Below are 18,187 nucleotides of genomic sequence, written 5' to 3' on the forward strand. Positions count from 1 at the left end.
TATCCACACCAGTGATGCCTGTGGGCTGAGGATGACATGGCGGCCAATCAGTACCACTGGGCCTTCATGACCTGTTTGTGTGCAGAAACTAAGAATCTTGATGTGATGTTTGGAAACTTTGTTCATAATATTATGATCTGTTCACTGTATTACCTGCAGTATAAACCAAACAGAGCTGCCATGAACATACATGTTGCATTACTGTACATTCATTAGTGATTTTTTGAGCTATAAAATCATGCAAACTAGTTTATCATTAGTATTTAGACAACCTCTACACTTTAATGGTCTTACTATACACAGTGTTTTCTCATACTTTAATTATCTCCATATCTTTAACTATGCTTGCAACGAAGTTTCAAAATAACATTCCAGTACATTTCATAAATTTTTAAGATGTATTTGCCTTCAGCAGCAAAAGTATAAGAGTCTAAATTCCGCAGTGGAACAGCCTCAAACTTTTTGTCAGAAGAGCAAAACTCAAATTGGTATTAAACCTGCAGTTTTTACACAATATTCAGGGGAAACTTAGCTTACTGTCAACTCCCTAACCTGCATTTCGAATGACTTCATGGAACCCTAGGAAATAATACAAAAATTATTGTGAAATTCTAGCCTAATATTTCAGTTCACTTTCCATTTGTGATGTTCCATCTGTACAATTCTGATTTGTTAAACCAGCACCAAATCCTGGTTAGTGTCCACCCTCACACATACAATATTTATTCATTTCTATTTAATCATTAGCCCATAAGACAGCTTTCAAGCTACAAAGGCAACTTACATACGTATATGTTAACAACATAAGCAAGAGGATAGATTGCTACTCACTGTAAAGATGACACATTAAGTTGCAGACAGACCAATGAAAAGATTTTTAATATTTATCTTTCAGCCAAAGCCTTCTGAAAAGAAAACACACACATTCATTCACACAAGCAACCACACCTCACACACACGACTGCCATTTCTGGTATCTCAAACCAGAAGGCAACTGTCATATTCAGTAAAAGCAGCAATAGAGAGGGGGCATGGAAGGGGAACGGATAGCATGGTATGGGTGAGTGGAGAGAATTGTGGCGTCTGGCAGAGCATACAGGGTCTAGATTTAGACATGTAGGCTGCCAGATGCAGCGTTGGGAGGCTTTTTTAGCAGGATACGAGGAGGGGGGGGGGGGAGGAGGACTGGAAGAGGAGAGGGAAAGGGAAGGGGAAAGATGGAAATGTGTGTTGGCAGATGGTGGCACACAAAGAGGGTAATGGGACATGAATAAGGAGGAGGTGATAGGACAGATGGGGTGGAAACTGTTGGATGGAGGGTGTGAGAACAGTAGGTCACCATAGGTTGAGGATGGGACGATTTCAGGTGTGGAGAACGTTTTGTAAGGATAACTCCCACTTGCACGGCTCACAAAACCTGTTGGTGGAGATGAGGATCCAGATAGCTGGGATATACAGAATTAATACATATATCGAGGTGTGGTTTTCACCAAGTTATAGTGGACAGTATGGTAAATTTGCTGATGTTTGCACATAATTTTTATTGTTAATAGTCATCAAATTAGAACATTGAAATTGTTTTCTTTTCTAATGGAACCATATACTCTTATCTTTGGTGTTTGAAAAAAGCTTCTAAGAGAACTTCAATGACATAACAAGTATGTGACTTGTAGAAATAGTATAAAGATAATGGCACTGCAAATCACTGTCTATCCACCAAGAGGTGAGGTTCCACAAAGGTCTGCCCTGCTGTACTAAATGAAAGAAAAGCCTAGGAGTGTACAATGTGTTAGGAGGAAGAAAGTGATGCTGCTAGGTAGTAGCCATGGGGGAGGTGTAGGCTCTCAGTTACAGGAAAGTTTAGGGGCAGCGTACCAGGCCACCAGTATCTTCAAGCCAACATGTGATAGAGGACTTAGGGTCTTTATGTAAGGACTTTACAAAAGAGGACCATTTAGTGATAGTGGGTGGGACGGGAAACAGTTTGTACAGGGATGAGGCATATGACAGGTGGTGACCTGGACAAGATAGCTTCCCTGACTCATGGCACCAACATACACTTTGTTGAACTGTTCCCGCATCATGATCAGCCACACTTTGATGGAGCTGTGAGGCTTATCAATGTGGGGTTAGGGATGGTTCTGAGGGCAGCCAACTTCGCTCATGTTTCTCTTGTGCCTGTCGGGACTATCAACAGATGGGGTTTCACTAGGCATGGCCTACACCCAAACAGGACTAGGTTGGTTGGTTTTTTTGGGGGAGGAGACCAGACAGCGAGGTCATCGGTCTCATCGGATTAGGGGCGGATGGGGAAGGAAGTTGGCCGTGCCCTTTGACAGGAACCATCCCGGCATTTGCCTGGAGCGATTTAGGGAAATCACGGAAAACCTAAATCAGGATGGCCGGACGCGGGATTGAACCGTCGTCCTCCCGAATGCGAGTCCAGTGTGCTAACCACTGTGCCACCTCGCTCGGTAAACAGGACTAGGAAGGGAAGATTGGTACAGCTGATTCATGAAAGTATAGGGGACGGATCTCAGGCCACACATACTCAACTACCTGTTGTCATTGGTAGGGAAAGTAAGTCTTTTTTAGGATAAATCCAGACAACAGCTTCCCCTGCCTAAAGAATACCTTCAGCACTTTAAAGAATACTGAAACAATCACTCACAAAACAGATTTTAACACTCCAAATATGACTGATACCAGATGTCACAAATAAAAATAAACAATTGGAAAGAGTAACATGGGGTATTTCACAGACTTAACAATCCTCCATCAAAACCTGCAATCAACAAAAAATAAAATACAACTATTAGATGTTGAGCTCCAGTCCTTGAACTGCACAGTAGTTTTTGTTACTGAGGAAGGAGTCTGTGGATATATTTCTGTTGATGGAAGTGATCTGATGTCTCTTGATGTAAACATGAATTATGAGTGGATGGTAAAGGATTAATGTAGGTCAAGATGTGATGTGAAGCATCAGAGGAGACTGATGGGAGAGAAAATGTAATGGAGAGACAGGTAGCTCTGAATCTGACAGAATTCGAGTGTACTGTGAATTATGATGTGGTGCAGTGCAGTAGCAGCAATTTGTGTAGTGTGTGGGAGGATTTACTGGAGTTGTTGGTGGCAATTTTTATAATGTATTGACAGTTTTAAATAATGAAACTTATGGGATATTGGTGGATGTTAATGGAGTCAATTCCTTTACAGACTGTAGTGATTTGGTGGAGATAAGAGAGGTTTCATTTAAAAGAGATTAAGTAAGTTGTGTGATTAATAGTGGGGAGGTTGCAGCTATTAATATCATTACTCTGGAGGAAGGAAATAGTACATTTGATGTAAAAGAGGACAACAAAACAATGGGTCATCAGGGTGATATAAATCCTACAGACGATTTAGAGACAGAGCAGGAGACTATAGACACTAATAATGAGGAAATTATTGGTTTAGGAGATGACTTTAGTACAAAATGGTACATCAAGGAAGAAAGTGGCAATTCTGTTAATGATTGGAAATGGCATGGAAACATATTGAAGTCATTACAACCTCACTCATGGGCATGGGAGAAATTTAAAGTACCAAGAGATATTGAAGGAAGAAGAGATGAGGCATATAGGCAGTCATTTTTCCCTCGTTCTGTTTGGGAGTGGAACAGGGAGAGAAGATGCTAGTTGTGGTACGAGGTACCCTCTGCCACACACTGTATGGTGGATTGTAGAGTATGTATGTAGATGTAGATGTAGAGATGAAATTTGGGTGAATAAAGTATTTTATGAACTGCTTGGTTATGGTAATGAGATTGAGGGTTGGTTCAAAGTTATAATGTGTACTATAAATATAGAGGAGAAAGGAAGGGATGTTGCAAATGAAGTGCTAAATGAAAAATGTCTGAAGAAGGGAGGAATTAAAAATGTGCAGCCAGTGGGAGTATGGAACTCCAGTACGTCATGGTGACAGAAAATATATCATGCCATAGGTGCAAAGTACAACAAACACTTTATTCAACACAGTGCATTACATGTGACAATACAGGTCCACACACTGCAGTGTCCAAGATTGCACAGTCATGTTACATAGATTCTGCCTCAAAGCTCTCGCCACTCAGCAATGCTGCCGTTCCCACAAGTGTAAAGATCGATGTTGATGATGAAAGAAAGTGTGCATTTCTTCAGTCTAACAGTGCTGTTTCAGTGGTAGTCAAATACCTTGTGTGTAACTGTACGAACCCATTGGGGAATGAGGAAAGAGGCCTCTAATTTCAACAGATTAAGAAGCACAAAAAGTGATATTCAAAAGGTAATCACATGGGAGAGCAAAATGCTATAAGGGGCAACTGTGGTAGAATAACATCTTGGGTAAAAATAATGTGGCATGTGTAGAAATATCAGTACATATATAAGTGTCTTTTCATGTGTATTATTTCAGATCTTTTTGGGTTATTTCAGTTTTGTGTAAGAGGTGGTATAGATGAATGTAAGAAGTATGTGATAAAGCATGGAAGTATGTTTCCATGCAAGGAAGGAGTAAATATTGTTCGGACAAATCTTGGCGTGTGGAGGTCAGCAAGCTATAAATATTTTCGTCATTTATGAATATGAGAAAGGGAATTGTACTGTCATACAATACACAGGAAACTTTTGAGGGGTTATTTAATTAATTACATTACTTGGATGATTTTCTCATGTAATACATGTAGTTTAATTAAAATTATTGTCTGGACAAATTTTGGGGCATGGGGTTTGTCAGATCCCATTGAAATTTTAATGATTTATAGAAACAGAACATGTAGTTACGTGGACTGTATAACCAACTTTTTGGGGTACATTAAGTTGCATTAATCCTCTAATATGTATTATTATGGAAGGATCTTGAATATGTTTAAGAGAATAAATTCTAGAATTAAATGATATTATTGTGCAAATATGATTGAATATTGATGAATTTATAATGTAGTTATCTGCTGAGTTAACAAGAAACCTAAACAGGAGAGTTGTTTCAGACTTTTAAAAGTTCCTGATTAGATGCAGTAATAATTGTGAGAATTGATAAAAGGTTAGTTGACTTATGGTGTTGAACAACTTTCCTCGCATTTTCTGGTGGGGCCATAGACAGAGTGTTTGAAATGTCGAACAGAATTCATAGCATTTTTCCAAAGCTATATATCAGTTTTTTCTTTGCAATGCTGTTTATGAATGTATAATTTCTATTGACAGGAGCGTTCAGTGCCTGATCCGTGGAGTTTCAGAAAACCGTATGATTATAAGTAACTACACTATTGTCATATTTCGACAGCTATCATCATTCAGTACTGATGGTGGATGAAGACTGACGCATCTTTCACTGCAGTACCTCACCAATGGAGCTATGAGTTTTTGAAGAGGCGGTCGTAGGCCTACTGCAAACAGTCTAAATTTCGACAGCAGAATGGATCTTGTTCTGTATGAAACATAGTGATACTGAAGCAAATCGATGAAATGGTCAAAACAAAAGAAGAGCTATCAAATGAACGCAATGGTGTTAAAAATTTTGTTAAAATACATGTTGACTGGAAGATTTCGTTAAATTTGTATTTTAAGTGCTTATTTAGACATTAACTACATATACCATCTTTTATAAGTTCTGCTAGATTAAGAGTAAATTACTGCTGACAATATAAGTTTTGACATATCCTAGGAGGTACATGCTACGTCAGCTACCTCCACAAAAATACTTACGCTATTCTTCTAACATGTAGGCCTAAGAACTGTTTGCATTTTCTTTCTTATCTTATATAAGTTCCATCAAACATTGGTGTGACTAAATTCGCCAAGTTAAGAAGGTAATGTGTCACAATAAGTGGAGGTGTGTAGTGTTACACGTATGTAGGAGAGTTATTCGGACACATAGAGTTGATATGAGGTAAGATGAAATTGTTTATGTGGCTGAATGCTAAGCAGCAGGTGCAGAGCACAGATCGCAGCGTGGCTGGAAGATCAAAAGCGACCGGGACAGGTCTGCCCAGCTACAAAGGTGATGCACCAGAAACAGTAGACTACAAGACAATCTGAAATAGAAGCCGACCTCAGGGAAGACCATTATGGATTCCATAGAAATATTGGAACACGTGAGGCAAACCTACGTTTCTAGCATTTGTAGACTTAGAGAAAGCTTTTGACAATGTTGACTGGAATGCTCTCTTTCAAATTCTAAAGGTGGCAAAGGTGGTAAAATGCAGGGAGCGAAAAGCTATCTACAATTTGTACAGAAACCAGATGGCAGTTATAAGAGTCGAGGGGCATGAAAGAGAAGCAATGGCTAGGAAGGGAGTGAGACAGGGTTGTAGCCTCTCCCTGATGTTATTCAATCTGTATATTGAGCAAGCAGTAAAGGAAACAAAAGAAAAATTCGGAGTAGGTATTAAAATCCATGGAGAAGAAATAAAAACTTTGAGGTTCGCCGATGACATTGTAATTCTGTCAGAGACAGCAAAGGACTTGGAAGAGCAGTTGAACGGAATGGACAGTGTCTTGAAAGGAGGATATAAGATGAACATCAACAAAAGCAAAACAAGGATAATGGAATGTAGTCGAATTAAGTCGGGTGATGCTGAGGGAATCAGATTAGGAAATGAGACACTTAAAGTAGTAAAGGAGTTTTGCTATTTGGGGAGCAAAATAAATGATGATGGTCAAAGCAGAGAAGATGTAAAACGTAGATTGGCAATGGCAAGGAAAGCGTTTCTGAAGAAGAGAAATTTGTTAACATCGAGTATAGATTTAAGTGTCAGGAAGTCGTTTCAGAAAGTATTTGTATGGAGTGTAGCCATGTATGGAAGTGAAACATGGACAATAAATAATTTGGACAAGAAGAGAATAGAAGCTTTAGAAATGTGGTGCTACAGAAGAATGCTGAAGATTACATGGGTACATCACATAACTAATGAGGAGGTATTGAATAGAATTGGGGAGAAGAGGAGTTTGTGGCACAACTTGACAAGAAGAAGGGGGAAGTTGGTAGGACATGTTCTGAAGCATCAAGGGATCACAAATTTAGCATTGGAAGGCAGCGTGGAGTGTAAAAATCGTAGAGGGAGACCAAGAGATGAATACACTAAGCAGATTCAGAAGGATGCAGGTTGCAGTAAGTACTGGGAGATGAAGAAGCTTGCACAGGATAGGGTAGCATGGAGAGCTGCATCAAACCACTCTCAGGACTGAAGACCACAACAACAACAACAGTGGTTCAAATGGCTCTGAGCACTATAGGACTCAACTGCTGTGGTCATCAGTCCCCTAGAACTTAGAACTACTTAAACCTAACTAACCTAAGGACATCACACACATCCATGCCCGAGGCAGGATTCGAACCTGCGACCGTAGCAGTCGCCAACAACAGTGAAATAATCATATTTTCAATATCTTAAGAATTACAAAAGTTAATAATTTACAGGGCCTAAATGTCTTCACAATAAATCTTGAAATTTGCAACTTTTCAACGGGTCACACAATTTCTACATAAGGCGATATTGTTAGTGAAATTTGTTGAAATTTGACATTTTCTGTTTCTTATTCCATAATGTACTTTGGACTTTCCTGAACATTTTGGCATATAATACATTAAAATAGGACAATTGTGAGACCTTCAAGTAATATTTTGAATGTTGACGTGTGACTTAAATTTTGCGGCTACGCATATACTGCAACATTTGAGCAGTCATATCTTGGGAACTACACAGTGCAAAACAATGTGCATTGCTTTCTTTTGTGCCTACTGCTACGTCTCAGAAGTTGGCATTACGAATAAACAAATCAATTCTTTGTTTCTGATACTAGTTTTCGTTGAAAGTAGTGTGATTGTCGGCTATTTTTGTAGTAAGCTAACTTCTATGGCCTTTTATACATAAATTAAATGACTAAGCGTAAAAGTAACTTCAAGAAACGCAAATTTGCGGGTAACAGATACGTGAGAACTGTATTTTCTTCTGAAGTACTTGAAAACATGTGTGCTATCAGTCAAGGAAACCACGATAATGTTTCTGAAGTGACGGCGCCGCCTAGTGCATGGAAAAAGAAAGTAACTTTAGAAACCCGGTGACAGTGGTAATAGTATTGATATTATGGACGATGTCATTATTGATCCGCAAATCCTTACACAAGTTCTTCCTGAAACTGTCCCTTGCTGTCTTTGTGGTGGTGAAGTTAAACTTTATGAGGATATTGGAACTAGAATAGGTGTTGTGTCTAAATTAATAATTAACACTCTCCACACCAAGCCCGTAAAATTTACGAGCCGCTGGACTTTCAAAAATTGCCAAGCCCGTAGAATTTACGGGCTACAGTGTAATCTTCGAGTATCATCTCTTTGACGCTATTTTGACAGGTTTTGACGATGGTATGGGCTTCCTGGGATCTTACTTCAGGCTTGTGTTCACAGATGGCATGGGAAGTATCTTTCTCTCAGTGATGTTTGAGGAGTAATATATCTTCACAGCAATGCTGGCACGCACTGCTTTATTTGCCCAAACACTAGCACACGGCAAATTGTAGGGTGTGAATTTTGTTCGAAATGGTATGTAGAGTACTATCCGATTGGGAAAGAAGTGACTTACTCATGATGTAAGAGGTTTTAAATGATACAGAGAGTGCAGAAGAGGATGGGGAAAAGAAGGGCATTTTTGAAGGTACATGAATTATTACTTATCCATTAAGTGGTGTTGTTACTATTTACGCAAAAAACTTACGCTGTGTTATGCATTTTGTAAGCTTTGCTGCGACCACACTGTCACAGTCTACATTATTCTTTTCAGTTGATGATGTGAACGAAAGTAGTTCGTCAGAAGGGGCTGGAAGTGATGATGAATTTCAGTACGCACCGCTTGATGTTTTTGTTGCTGAAGCTGACGTCTGGAGCGCAGTTGACTTTTTTACCGTCTTTGCCTATCAACACAATGCCGAGAAAAATACTTTCAGACATCAATTCTGCAAGTTCGGTATTCAACTGTGCTAAAGTGTTTCTAATGGATGGAGATATCAGAGGTTTGATAGCACAAACAAATCTATATGTAGTGCAAACAATTATAAAGAATCGCAGCAAAAATGAACTGAAGCCTCATTCATTATTGAATTCATGGAAGCCAGTTACGTTGACTGAAATGAGATCGTTTTCCATAAGCGCGTTTCCAGAAGGCCAAGAATGGCAGATCACTGGTGCTCTAATCCAGGTGTAAGTTGCAATTTCTGTACGCATATAATGAGAAGTTTGCGGTATAGTTAGATACTTTCCTGCTTACATCTCACTGATAATCGTAAGCAAAAAAAGCCAGGAGAAGGGTTTCATCCACTCTTCAAAATCCTCCCTTACTACAACAGGCTGAGGGAACATTGTATTCAAGCATATTGTCCATCAGAAAAACTTACAACAGATGAAGGTAAATGCCCATCTCAAGGTTATGTAAGTTTTAGAGTGTACACACAGAACAAACCTCACAAATACGGCTTGAAGCTGTACACTGTTGCAGAGGCAAGCAATGGTTATGTCCTCAATTTCGAAGTGTATGCTGGAAAGCAGTTGTCTTGAGGCTCCCATCTGAAGGCAATCTGTTGCATAAACACCACACTGTGTACTTAGGCAGATTTTATTCAAGTCCCAATCTCTTTCAGCAGTTGGTTCAAGCAGGAACTGGTGCTGTAGGCACTGTGAGCAAGTCAAGGAGATCGATGCCCCAAGATTTAGTAGCAACTAAACTACAGAAGGGAGAAATGACATACAGACATAGAGGTAATGTGTTGGCAATGAAATGGAAGGACAAGAGGGATATGCCGGCTGGTGTGGCCGAGCAGTTCTAGGAGCTACAGCCTGGAACCGTGCGACCGCTACGGTCGCGGGTTTGAATCCTGCCTTGGGCATTGATGTGTGTGATGTCCTTAGGTTAGCTAGGTTTAAGTAGTTCTAAGTTCTAGGGGACTGTTGACCTCAGAAGTTAAGTCCCATAGTGCTTGGAGCCATTTGAACCATTTTTAACATGAGGGATGTGTATTCATTACCAACTAGACATATGGCATCATCTGGTACACACACAAAAAGGAATGGTACTTTGTGTTGAAGCCACTTCTAGTTCTAGATTACAATTGCAACAGGGCTATGGTGGTTCTTGCAGACCAACGCTTACAGTACAATGTATTTCGAGAGAGGACAGTAAAATGGTGGAGGAAACTGTATTTTCACCTGCTGCGTATGGGAGTGTCAAGTTCATTCTTGTTGCACCAATTCAGTGCACCAGAAGAAAATGACAGTCGCTGACTTTTTTGTAACACTCACAGCTGAGTTCACTCAGAAGGAAGTGCAACGTCGCTGGTACAAGTGTTCAAAGTGGAACTGTAGGCAGATTATCACAAAGGCATTTTCTTTAGCAACGTCCAAGGAGTATGCTACACGTGTGTGTGCCATGTATGGAGCTCCAGGAGCAAGAAAGGAACTGGAAAAGCTTCCCACAAAGAAACATGGTACCAATGTGAGCAGTGTGGTGTTTCATGGTGTATGGAATCTTGTTTCAAAATATACCACACAAAGAAACATTATGATTCTGAGTGAGAATTGAGTTGAGGAATATAAAGAGTGGATATAAATAAAATATTTTCACTTGATAAAATTTTTGCTTTGTTTTATTTGAAAATGTGACTTTTTTAAATTTACAAAAACATGGCAGTTATTATGTGATTACCTTCATACCCTATTAAATACAACATATACATCTCACCATAATTTGAAAGTAGAAGGAAGCAGAATTGAAATGGTGGGCTACTTCTCAAAATATATTAACAAATGCCACCACAGCAGGTCTCTAAATACTGAAAAAATTGTCTGGTTTCTGGAGCCGGGTACACAGAATAGGGCTGAAACTGAGAGTGTTAAATGTCAGAAGTGCAAAAACGAAAAAGCATTTCATATTTCATGGAAGTGTTCAGGTAATGAATTGTATGAAACTAATGGGAGACTGTTCTATGGCCTTAGATGCATTGGTAAGGGTGTAAGGGCTGGTAGTGTTCTCTGCACTGTGTTGAATTTGCCAAAACCACCTTCTAGGTATACGAAATATGTAACACCAATTGGGGACTCTGTAAATTCTGTGGCTGAAAATTCAGTGTTTGCTGCTACATCAGAAGCTGTTGAACAGAATGAGGGTGACACAGACATCAGCATTGCTGTGGATGGATCCTGGCAAAAGCGTGGGTTTAGTTCTAAAAATTATTTTACATCTGCGATAAGTATTGACACTGAAAAAGTTTAGGATTTTGAAGTACTCAGTAAGTACTGCCTAGGTTGTACACTGAAGCAGAAGAACATACTACTTCATAAGCAGCAGTGTATAAAAAATTATGATAGCACAAGTGGAAGAATGAAGGTAAAAGGACTAGTTAGCATTTCCTGGCGTTTGCAGAAGGAGAGAGGTGCCAGATATGTGAATTACTTAGGTGATGGAGACAGCAAGACTTTCATTGCAGTAGAAAACACTAAGCCATACGATGTTCCTAAACAAAAACTTGAGTGTGTAGGACATGTCAAGAAAACGATGGGGACAATAAAATCTGCTGTAAGGCTAATGGACAAAGTATTGATTAATTACAGGAATGTTAGGGGAAGGCCATTACAGATAACTATGACAATTTAGAGAAGATGAAAAGAGCTGTGTGGAGCACTTTCTTTCATCGAATATCAACCGGTGAAGAGCCATGTCATGCTTTGTGTCCACCTCCACCAAACACTTGGTGTAAATATAGGCAAGATGAATTTTATGGCACCCTGCATGAATTTACACATCAACATTCTCTTTCTTTGGCAGTGATGGAGGCAATCAAACCTATTTACAGAGATTTGGCAAATCCTAAGCTACTAAAGTAGCGTTTATGTGGGAAGACCCAGAATGTGAATGAGTCCTTCAATAATGTTGTGTGGTGCCATGTGCCTAAAAATGTATTTGTTGGCCTTATGACTCTAAAGTTAGCAGTGTCTGATGATGTAATATCTTTTAATGGTGGGAGCTATGAAAGAGTTAAGGTTCTGGAGAAGTCAGGAGTAAGATTTGGACTGTGGGAACTGGATGAGCTTCGTGTATGTGAAGCAGAGCTGCAAAGTAAATGACAAAAGAAGCAAGAAAGAAAAGGAGAAGGCAAGCACTGTGCTGTTGTGACACAGAAGAAAACACAGATTATGGGCCAGAGCAATTGTAGTGCATAAAAGATGCAGAAATGTAAGTCTTTAGGAGCGTTTTAATTAAAAAAATTTTAAACTTCAATATCTATGAACTAAATTTTATGCAATAAATGACCCGTTTTCTAAAACAGTACTAATGCCAGAGACATGAAATTTTCATGGCATGCGAAGTGTGAGATTTGACACATATGGAACTAGAATAATTAAAATATCCTGAGTTGTTTTGTTTTTATTTTCAGTTATTTACAAAATTCTGTCAAAAATTGAGTGTTTGAAAAAAGAAAAGATAACATGCCACACAATTCAATTTTAGTAATACGAGGTGCATTCAAGTTCTAAGGCCTTCGATTTTTTTTCTCCGAACTGAAAAGAGATAGAAACATGCGCATTGTTTTAAAATGAGGCCGCGTTCATTGTCAATACATCCCAGAGATGGCAGCACCGTACGGCAGGTGGAATTTTACCGCCAGTGGCGAGAATTAGAACTGTTTTAAATACTTAAAATCGCGATGTTTTCCTTACTTAAACAGCGTGCAATCATTCATTTTCTGAATTTACGTGGTGTGAAACCAATTGAAATTCATCGACAGTTGAAGGAGACATGTGGTGATGGTGTTATGGATGTGTCGAAAGTGCTTTCGTGGGTGTGACAGTTTAATGAAGGCAGAACATCGTGTGACAACAAACCGAAACAACCTCGGGCTTGCACAAGCCAGTCTGACGACATGATCGAGAAAGTGGAGAGAAACTTCCTGGCAGATTAAAACTGTGTGTACCGACCGAGACTCAGACTCGGGACCTTTGCCTTTCGCGGGCAAGTGCTCTATCATCTGAGCTACCGAAGCACGACTCACGCCCGGCCCTCACAGCCTTACTTCTGCCAGTATCTTGACTCCTACCTTCCAAACTTTGCAGAAGCTCTCCTGCGAACCTTGCAGAACTAGCACTCCTGAAAGAAAGGATATTGCAGAGACATGGCTTAGTCACAGCCTGGGGGATGTTTCCAGAATGAGATTTTCACTCTGCAGCGGAGTGTTTGCTCATATGAAACTTCCTGGCGGATTAAAACTGTGTGCACCGACCGAGACTCGAACTCGGGACCTTTGCCTTTCGTGGGCAAGTGCTCTACCATCTGAGCTACCGAAGCACGACTCACACCCGGCCCTCACAGCCTTACTTCTGAAGTTTGGAAGGTAGGAGACGAGATACTGGCAGAAGTAAGGCTGTGAGGGCCGGGCGTGAGTCGTGCTTCGGTAGCTCAGACGATAGAGCACTTGCCCGCAAAAGGCAAAGGTCCCGAGTTCGAGTCTCGGTCGGTGCACACAGTTTTAATCTGCCAGGAAGTTTCATATCAGTGCACACTCCGCTGCGGAATGAAAATCTCATTCTGGAAAGTGGAGAGAATTGTTTTGGGGGATCGCCGAATGACTGTTGAACAGATCACCTCCAGAGTTGGCATTTCTGTGGGTTCTGTGCACACAATCCTGCATGACGACCTGAAAATGCGAAAAGTGTCATCCAGGTGGGTGCCACGATTGCTGACGGACGACCACAGGGCTGCCCGTGTGGCATGTTGCCAAGCAATGTTGACGCGCAACGACAGCACGAATGGGACTTTCTTTTCGTCGGTTGTGACAATGGATGAGACGTGGATGCCATTTTTCAATCCAGAAACAAAGCGCCAGTCAGCTCAATGAAAGCACACAGATTCACCGCCACTAAAAAAATTTCGGGTAACCGCCAGTGCTGAAAAAATGATGGTATCCATGTTCTGGGACAGCGAGGGCGTAATCCTTACCCATTGCGTTGCAAAGGCCACTACGGTAACAGGTGCATCCTACGAAAATGTTTTGAAGAACAAATTCCTCCCTGCACTGCAACAAAAACGTCCGGGAAGGGCTGCGCGTGTGCTGTTTCACCAAGACAACGCACCTGCACATCGAGCTAACGTTACGCAACAGTTTCTTCGTGATAACAACTTTGAAGTGATTCCTCATGCTGCCTACTCACCTGACCTGGCTCCTAGTAACTTTTGGCTTTTTCCAAGAATGAAAGACACTCTCCGTGGCCACACATTCACCAGCCGTGCTGCTATTGCCTCAGCGATTTTCCAGTGGTCAAAACAGACTCCTAAAGAAGCCTTCGCCGCTGCCATGGAATCATGGCGTCAGCGTTGTGAAAAATGTGTACGTCTGCAGGGTGATTACGTCGAGAAGTAACGCCAGTTTCATCGATTTCGGGTGAGTAGTTAATTAGAAAAAAAATCGGAGGCCTTAGAACTTGAATGCACCTCGTAATTCTAGTTCAGTGTATCTAGAAAGGTGCATTTAATAATTACGGAAAACTGTAAGTTAGTGTCTTAAAAAGTTTCCAAGATAATGAGTCACGAAATTCGATAATTTAACATTGGCGGCACAGGACATACAATGTCCCCATAGAACAGCTCCTGTCATAGTACAGCACTACTGCTCTCATCAGTCAAAGCTACTTATCTGTATGTGTTATATTTATTGATTTATTACGTTTTTATGTCTTTTCATTATGTGAATGTCTGCCAGAACATAATATTCTCAACAATAACACAGCAAATGAATGTAGCATGAATGCCTAATATCTTGTCATACTTCTGTAATTATTTAATGAATATTTTACTAGATTTGCCAGTAACTTTATTTAAATATGATTACTATGCTAATTTAAGAAGTGGCCTGTCACATGTGCTAGCTGACACTACAGCTGGAAAGAGTGCCAAACATGCTTCTGTCAATCACACCTACCATTAAGTAATTGTTTAAACACTATTTAATAGCATTTGTCTGTCTTTTAAAGTGAGAGCACATGCACAAGAATGCTGGATAATTTATATATGAACAAAATATTATTTGTATGTACTGTAAGTGGTGGAGTGGGACCAACTGTTTATAACATTCTTTTTATTAAATATTGTTATAATATGTATCATTTTACTCCCAGAAGAATACTGGTGTTAGGACCTGTGCAACCCAGTTCCTTACTATGTGTTAACAAGTGCCTTGCATCATGTAGACACCACTAACCTAGTTGCGACTATTTTCTGCATTGTAGTGTACTGCATGGAGGAAAATTTGGTTCTGTCAGCTCACAAAACCATCGATAAAATATAAACTATATAGTGCTGCCTACAGCCATATGTTACATTACTTCAGTAATAGCGTTACACAGCAGGTATCATCAGAAATGGCAGTAGATGGTGCAGGTATTTTTGTTGTAAGCACTATATTGAAAGACCGAAGGATGATGTCACATATCAGTATTTTAATAGAGAGAAGTCTACGCACTCTATAGAGACATTGTACCATTTCCCTTATTGGTAGGAGGAGGCATATTAGGAAAAATTGGTATGGAGTCAGTAGGAATACAAGAAATCCATCTAGAGTTGGACTGATTGATGTTAAAATGGACCATTAGCCTGAACTACTGCAATGGCTTTCAATAGGTGACTGCTAGCTCATGAATTCGGAAACCCACGACAGTTTTTTTAAAGAGAATGGGTGTGTCTGACCACCTAACAACATCTGCCACAAATTTTTACATCTTCCTTCGCTAAAAACGACATGGAGTTTATGCTCCAATTTATAACTATGGAACAGACTATTCGAGTCTCTTCCTGTCTAAATGGAAATACATTTCAAAAATCCCTATCAGATGAATATACATAGTGGTGGCTTGTGAGTATACATTCTGGGTGTTCACAAATTTTTAGATTCACATAAATATGAGAGAGTGAAAGTAAAGAATCTGTGCTATAACAGTTGCACTTATCAACATATTTATGCAACTGCAGCCATTGACAATAATAATAATATACATAATTTGTCAGAAAAGAGAAAAAATTGTTTTGTGCAATTTCGTTGTTTTGTACATAATTAAGTGCGGTTTATGGAAAGAACGAAATAATTCATAAGGTTTCACTAGTATCCCTTTCGCATTTTTGTATAACTGGAGCTTTTCGTGGGTTTTTTCTTTTTTTTTTTTTTCTTTTTACAGATGTACAAGATCCCTAACACATGTATTCGTTAACGAATTACCTTCCAGGCTGAAAATCTGACATTCTTACGTTGGACGTACACAACATCTTAAGCTTATTATATACTTATTTGTTAAATGTTCTCTTGTAGTCTCGCTTATTCGATTTTGCCACTTTCTCAGTCAACATGTCTGGTCTGGGTGCTCTAGTTCCTTTGGTTCTAACTTTTCCTGATAATTTTCTTTTCTGTTAGCATTTAAAACAGTTTCAACAGAGCGCATGTTGACACTGCACACAAAATCTGATTCCTGAACAGTAAATACCCATCTCCAAACACAAATTGCCGATTGTGGAAATGATTAAATTCAAGTAGTACTGTCTACCAACATGGTCACTTGACTAGAATAAAAATGAGGTGCTGAGAGCCATAAATGCCAAAAGCACACCATTGTTGATCGCACAATTAAGTGAATATCACACAAACAAGTGAGACAGCTTTTTGTGAATGTTCATAAATACAATGTGGGTCAACTGCACAGATGAACCTGACCCACCATAAGATCAACAGATGTCAGAAGTGTGAATGAATGTACTGTCTCACAAGCAACAATAATGTGCTTTATGGTTCTCAGTGCCTCAAATTTATTACTGTATAATAAAATCCAAAACTTATTACACTGTATCTCATTCATAACCCAACAAAATAGATTGTTCTGTCAGTATAACTATAATATATATTGATGTTCAATCTAATTTTGCTATAATACTATAAAAATTTTACTATAATATACTATATTATAGGGAGTGAATTGGCATATCTGAGGAACAGTGTGCTACTGCTGCAGTGTGCTAGTACCTGGCGGCATTGACTTAAGCTTTTAGTTCAGTCATAAACGTCACGTTATGTCATTTTATTCTCATTCAAATCGACGTCTTGTTTTTGATTTTACTTTTCAGAATATGAGTTAGGTATAGAGAGTAGTATCACATTGTACAAATACGTCTATAGAAACACCCGAAAAATTCGTCGTATTTTCTGTTTTCCGTCGTTCCTTAGTTGCTTCAAAATTCATGGAGGTACGTTCCGATTAGGTAACTAATTTAAGGCAGTTTGTTTACTGCCATACGCGTTTCGTTTCTTTTATTCGTCAAGATGTTTCACAAATAAAAGCAGATGCATAGAATGAGGTTGTATTTGGTTTATAAAAACAAAATTTAAGAAACGCCTTCTCGTAGCGTGTGGCGATCGCAGCTATAGAAGTTCGTTGTAGCTTATAACATGCATCTGATGACTCAAAATGTTTCATATACGGTGGTATGGTCTAAAAATAGTTTGGCAAGAATCTTTCATCTCTGATTACCATTGTTAAGGATTCGGTCGCAGATAAATACTTGTGTTAAGCTAGAGTATAAAGACGATTGCTAATAGTTTCATTCGCATTAAGTTGTACTCCTATATCGCTGTCTCACCATGCACTCGGGTATTGCTACGTACTCAGAAAAAATGGTGGGTTATTTGTGACAGGAAAAAGTATAAATTTCACTGTCAGTTGTTCCACACACAGCAATTTCATCTTTCATTTCTTAAACATCTGGAAGTCACGAAATCGGAGATACTCATTACTGAGAAAGCGCGCTCTTACGTGTAAATAACAACGAATTTTTCAGAAATATGCTTAAATTTGACGATTAACGAAATCTCAGAATGTGTTAGAAGCACGAAGCGGAAAAAAATATTTTCGCATCCAGCGGTATGCGAACTTGGGATCCTTGCCAATGCAATTCGTTGCAATAACCACTTTTTTTTTTTTGCCGACTCCCATAGGAAGGTGCAAAGTGGGCGGGGATCACAACCTGGGGCCTGGCCACGATGTCACGTTCCCACCCTCCAGCAACCTAGGAGAGCGTAGAGAAGATGGAGTAGAGATAGAATGAACATCGTTTATTTATTTATTTTTCTTTCGTTCTTTTTTTAATTTTTTATTT

General features: G+C 39.4%; 1 protein-coding gene and 1 non-coding gene across 2 annotated transcripts in view; both read right to left on the reverse strand.

Moving 5' to 3' along the window:
* LOC124722506 (calcium-dependent secretion activator-like) overlaps window positions 1–18,187 on the reverse strand; it is a 798,081-nt gene that overhangs the window by 8,567 nt on the left and 771,327 nt on the right. The window lies entirely within an intron of this gene.
* On the reverse strand, window positions 13,269–13,342 carry Trnas-cga. The gene has a single exon. It is a non-coding gene; the product is annotated as a tRNA-Ser (tRNA).

The sequence above is a fragment of the Schistocerca piceifrons genome, chromosome X, assembly GCF_021461385.2.
Source record: "Schistocerca piceifrons isolate TAMUIC-IGC-003096 chromosome X, iqSchPice1.1, whole genome shotgun sequence".
NCBI classification, from domain to species: Eukaryota; Metazoa; Arthropoda; class Insecta; order Orthoptera; family Acrididae; genus Schistocerca; species Schistocerca piceifrons.